Consider the following 6371-nt stretch of genomic DNA (forward strand, 5'->3'; position numbering starts at 1 on the left):
GATTTTCCACCAGGGAATGTTTCAATAAATGTCATATTCACTGGTTAATAAACCGACTCTTTAGTGTGGACATCGTTCCATAGTTGCATTCCAATATAACACTTTTCATAATATATAAATAGATCTCATGGTGTGAATGAAGCATTTTCGGTCATTTTTGTGTCTCTGATCCTGCCATTAAGTTTCTTGTTCAGGCACTTCCTCTTATAGGGTGACAACGCTCACAGTTCCTCATCTGTGTTGTCACCTTGTGGGTTGGGTATGTTTCTCTGTTGTCACTACCTGTCTGAGAATTGCCACGGAGCCATCACTGCAGTGTGGGAAGTTAGGAAGTGGCTGCAAGGAGGATGCAGAAGTTCTGAGATGCAACAATGCAATAAAAATTGCAAGTTGCAAATGAAATGTTTTCTTTCTTTATTAGATAACCCAATGGGGTGTATTTATAAAGCAGAGGATATAACATTTACTGCTGGAAATCTTCCAGGTTCATGTGTGATAATTCCAGTACTTGATTCCCCACCAGTGAATGTTTCAGTGAATGTCAGATTCCCAGCTTTATAAATAAGACAGATCGGATTTTGATTTTCCATAAACCTATGGCGGGGTTATTCAGGCGCCATTGGTGGCAATCAATAGGCAGCAGTGAGTGGAGGGGTAGAGGGATCAGCGAGCCTTACATCTGCGCTGGCCCGGGCGGCTTTGCCTCCTCGGAGGAGAGGGGAGGGGCGGCGATCTCACGCTGTTATTTTCCACTGAACGCTAATATGATAAACTGTGCAGGATTAAAAGGCCCAACTGGTGCGACGAATCCCTGGCTTAAAATAACTCCCAAATAAGTTTAATTAGGTGAAAGAATCAGCGGGAATCGCGACGTGCAAAGCAGCGGGGGGGACAAAAGAATGCGACAATGGAAGGTTAATACGGGGAAAAAAAAGATGCAAAGAACAATGCGAATAAAAGTCACATTCAGATCCGTGACCCCGGGTGACAACATCGTGTATCACAATCACTTGCAGAACTCGCATGCTACAGTGCAGTTTTGGGGGGACCTGGGTCATGGGGGGGGGTGCAATGCCAGGAGAGGCATCTATACCAGAACCCGAACTGGGCATCATAAACATAATAAAATTCCCAGCGAAGCTGATTCTTTCCATCCCCTTTGCAATTACTGCTATTGAAACACATGGACCTGGAAGATTTGCCATCAAGTGAATGCCAGATGCAGCACATGGTCCCAGGTTCAAATCTCAGCCAGGACTCCTGCATGCAGTTTGCATGTGCTGCATGGGTTTCCTCCCACATCCCAAAAACATGCAGTTAGGTTAATTGGTTTCCCCCCAAATTGTCCTTAGACTGTGTTATAGACAGGTACGGACATTAGATTGTGAGCTCCTTTGAGGGAGAGCTAGTGACATGACTATGGACTTTGTACAGAACTGCGTAATATGTTGGTGCTATATAATACTAGTTACTAATAAAAATAATAAATCACTGCTTTGTAATTAGATTGCATTATGCTGCACCGCATCTTTACCACAATGCACACTATTGCAATGCAAACTGGGCACCATGGTTTTGCGCTGGGATTGGTGGAGTGATGCCGCCCGTGGTCCCAGCTGTGAATTTAAGATGCAGATTTATTGACATTTAATATGTGAAAGCTGACGCGGGATTTTAGCAATGGGGTTTACACCTCCTTACAACACAATGCAGATTGCAGATTGTAAGCTCTTCGGGCCAGAGTCCTCTCCTCCTCCTGTGTCACTGTCTGTATCCGTCTGTCATTTGCAACCACTATTTAATGTACAGCGCTGCGTAATATGTTGGTGGTATATAAATGGAAATGAATAATAATTTAATAATTGCTGGAATTCTCCAAATCTCTTTTTTTATGAATGAATCATTATCATTAATCTGATGAATTACTGTTATTATTTATAAAATGCATGGAAATAAAATACGCCTGTGCTGTTCCTTTCATTCATAGATGTCCTCTCACACAATACCCCAGGAGGGCAATTAATGAGAGATAATTAGAAGAGAGTCAGAAGTTCCTAATGGAAATCTATCAGTCCCCCAGGATTGCCTGTGACTGCTCTGAATTCTGGCTACACGCTGCCCTCTGCTGGTGGATTCATGCATTGCGCACTTTAATTGACTTTGCATGAACTCACCTTTCTATTGTTCTCTGTCATTAGTTATTATTGTAAGTTGGTGTTGTGAATTAAAAATATTGTTTGCTGAACAAAACTCTTTTGATGGCTCTTCCCTGATTTCTTTAATGAAGTGATAGTCGCTGGCTGATCTGATATCTGGATATATGAATAAGGATACACAAGTATTTTTCAGGAGTGCAATCACAGAACTAAAATCCCCTGAGACCTATTGCTATCTGGGGAAATTCTATACAAAAGCTGTAGGTCTGATTATTGGAATTCTTTGGTACATATTGAGAGATCCAGGAAACCCATAAGGGATATTGTACTTATAGGTGGAAGGTTAGAAAGTCCAATAAAGTTACCGAAATTCTAGCAATTCTAGCATAAGCATGGGGGAACACCTCGTATTGGGCACACTGGGTGTGCAGACACATGAACCCAGCACAGGGATAAGGGGAACCCCTCATATTGGGGCACAGCAGGTGTAGAGACCTAGGAACCGAGTACATGGATTGGGAAAGCACGTCATATTGGGCCCATCAGAGCCAGGAACCAAGCACAGGTCATGGGGGAGCCCCTGATACTGGGCACAGTAAGTGTGCAGACCCAGGAACACAGAATTAGCATGGGGGAGCACCTCGTATTAGGCAGACTGGGTGTGCAGACACATGAACCCAGGACAGACATGCACTGAGCCCCTTATTTTAGGGACAACAGACCCAGAACCCAGCATAAGACACGAGGGAGTCCTCATACTGGGCACAGTAAGTGTGCAGACCCAGGGACCCAGCACAGGGATAGAGTGAGCCACTCATATTGGGCACAGCAGGTATAGAGACCTAGGAACTGAGTACAAGGAGAGGGAAAGCACATCAAATTGGGCCCATCAGAGCCAGGAACCCAGCACAGGTCTTGGGGGAGCCCATCATACTGGGCACAGTAAGTGTTCAGACTCAGGAACTCTGCACAAAAATAGAAGAGCCCCTCATATTGGGCACATCAGGTGTAAAGACCTAGGAACTCAGCACAAGAATGGAAACAGAACATCATATTGGGCACTGGAGGTGTAGAGACCTAGGAACCCAGCACAGGGATTGTGGAGTCCCTCATTTTGGGCACAGGAGGCCCACGATTCCAGCACAAGAATGCGAGCCGCCCTCCATATTGGGTTTAGTAAATGTGCAGACCCAGGGACCTATCACAGGTGTAAGGTGAGCCCCTTATATTGAACACAGCAAATGTAGAGACCTCGGAACCCAGTACAAAGATGGACAAAGTACGTCACATTGGGAGGATCACACCCGGGAACCCAGCACAGGTCTTGGGGGAGCCCCTTATACTGGGCACAGGAGGTGATGAGACCTAGGAACCCTGCACTGTGATTGGGGGGCCCCTCATTTTGGGCACAGGAGTGCCCAAAATGCCTCAACTCCAGCACAAGGATGCAAGCCGCCCTCCATATTGGGCACAGTAATTGTGCAGACCCAGGATCCCCGCACAAGGATGGGGGTGGGCCTCATTTTGGGCATAGCATGTGTTGAGATCTAGGAACCCAGCACAAGGATCGAGAAATGCACGTCATATTAGGAACATCAGACCCAGGAACCCAGCACAGGTCTTGGGGAGCCCCTAATTTTGGGCATAACATGTGTAGAGACCTATGAACCCAACACAAGGATGAAAGGAGCTCCTCATATGGGGCACAGCAGGTGTGCAGACCCCGGAACTCCATTCAAACGCCCTGCATGGTAAGGTCCAATGTTGAGGTGCTCTAGGCTTGTGTTTGCTCTCTAGTTGACCTTTTTGAGTGTTTTTCCCCCTAGATTTCTATTATGATGCAAAACCCATGTGAAGAGAACCAAAGTCTGTCTCCCTGAGTAGGGACGAGCAGCAAAATTTCCATAGTTGACCTTTTTGAGTGTTTTTCCCCCTAGATTTCTATTATGATGCAAAACCCATGTGAAGAGAACCAAAGTCTGTCTCCCTGAGTAGGGACGAGCAGCAAAATTTCCAATCTAGTCAACTTATTAAATCAACTTTTGAGGTCAAAACAAAAAAGTGAAAGGCCAGAATAAAAATTTGACATCTACTTCAGTCCTTTGTGAATTGACACAAAGTTATAATGTTGCATTCCACTCACTGGAGGAGAAGAGACTGAGGAAATGCTTCCTACTACCTGCAGCAAACTGGTGACATCATTTCTGCCAATTGCAATTCAATGGTGGATTTTCATTGAAACAATTTTTGTGCTAAATGAATGTTACGACATGATAAAAATCTATTCATGCAGACTTGCTGAAAGGACCATTGCAGACACCATTCGGGATAACTTTGCTTTCTCTTTGATTCATTCTCACATCATTCTACATGGTGTCTGTGTTTTAGAACTATGGTAACAGAATGCAATTCCTTTACCCGACAGCCATATTTGACATTCTTCTCTGCTGACCGCATGCAGCTGGGGTGACAGCAGTACAGGCCCCTGTTTATACTCAGACTTAATTTGGAAATTCTAGATTGTGAATGCCACTAATGTAAAGGCAGAGGGCCGGATTCCATCGCTGGAAGGGAAATTATCTTTTAAAGAGAACCTGTCTAACTTTAATCGATAATTCTGTGCAAGGGAGGGGGATACTGGAGTGCTTACAAAATGTATGGCAGTCTGCTGCGTTCCAATACAAAGCTTAATTCTTTATATATTTATTTCTTAGAATTCCAAATACTTTTTAATCCTTACATTTGTCCCTTGAAGCGGTCTGTGGTTCATGCTTTGTCTCTCATTACTGCAAGAAGACATCTGAACCTCAGATCTATTGCTGGAGTGCAGCTGGGGATTTACAGTGAAAACACAGCTGGATTCCCATCATTCGGTACAATGTGCTTTATGGCTGCTTCTTATCTTATCGTATATGTGACTTGTGGTGTGTTGTACCCAATGCACATACAATACATAGCCATGGGTTGCAGGCCCCTGACCATTACACCTAACCAATGCCCAAAGGTGTACTGACCTCCATGATGAAGAGTATTATTAATGCAACATAAAAACATTTTAGACAAATATGGTGACATATAGAGAGGAACCTTTCCACCATGACTAAACAAAGCCAGCTCCATAAAGACATGGAGAAAACAGAACTCATCATCCCCCCCCCCCCCCTCAAATTCCAGATCTCCTTCTGACATATTCCTAACGGTTATAACATTGGTATTCCTCCCTACCCTCAGACACCTACCTACCCCATACACAGCCTTCCCACCTACCTACCCCATATCGTGAGGTCGGAAAGGTTGGTGACCTGTGCCTTAGTATACATACAAATCCAGCAGCCGGATGATGACAGCTGATTGTCCAATGGCCTTCTATACCTGTCAATGACAGGTATAGTAATGTGGGATCGAAACATGAATTACTCATATTCCAAATTCCAATCTGAGGTTGAAATCTAATTAAATCTGAGGCTTTAATCTAAGCCAGAAAAAAAAATAGAACTATATGACCACCGCTATCCTGAGGGTTGGTTTTCCCTTGAGACCTCTCCGCCTGTGTCATTTTCTGTATCTGTCATTTGCAACCTCTATTTAATGTACAGCACTGCGTAATATGTTGGCGCTATATAAATCCTGTTTATTAATAATATTAATATTAATAATAATAAAGGAATATTTTTTCACAAGTTTTTTACATTTTAAATAGGATAATTGCATATATTTATTAGTTTTATATTAAAGAAAAGATTTCTGTTTTAACATTATTTATATATATATTTATTTATATTATGGTAATTTGGGGGAATATCAAGTCTATGAGCAAAAAAGTTGTAAATTGTTCAATTCAGGCAAAAATGTGAAGGTGATAAAGGGAATAATAATTTCGGGTAAATTACTTTTATTCACACTACACAGGAAAATCCCAAATTAAATAGGAATGGTGGCTCACAAGTTAGCCCATTGACCTTTTCATTGGGTGGCAGGTTTGAATCTATTTGTACGTTCCCCCCATGATAGTGTAGACTTCCTCCGGGTACTCTGGTTTTCTCCCACAATCCAAAAACCTGCAATTGGGTTTATTGGCTTCTCCCAAAATTGCCCTTAGACTGTGGCAATGACATATGACTATGATAGGGATATTAGATTGTGAGCTCCTTTGAGGGACAGTTGACTATGGACTTTGTACAGCGCTGCGTAATATGTCGGCTCTATATAAATACA

The sequence above is a fragment of the Pyxicephalus adspersus genome, chromosome 4, assembly GCF_032062135.1.
Source record: "Pyxicephalus adspersus chromosome 4, UCB_Pads_2.0, whole genome shotgun sequence".
In the NCBI taxonomy this organism is placed as follows: Eukaryota; Metazoa; Chordata; class Amphibia; order Anura; family Pyxicephalidae; genus Pyxicephalus; species Pyxicephalus adspersus.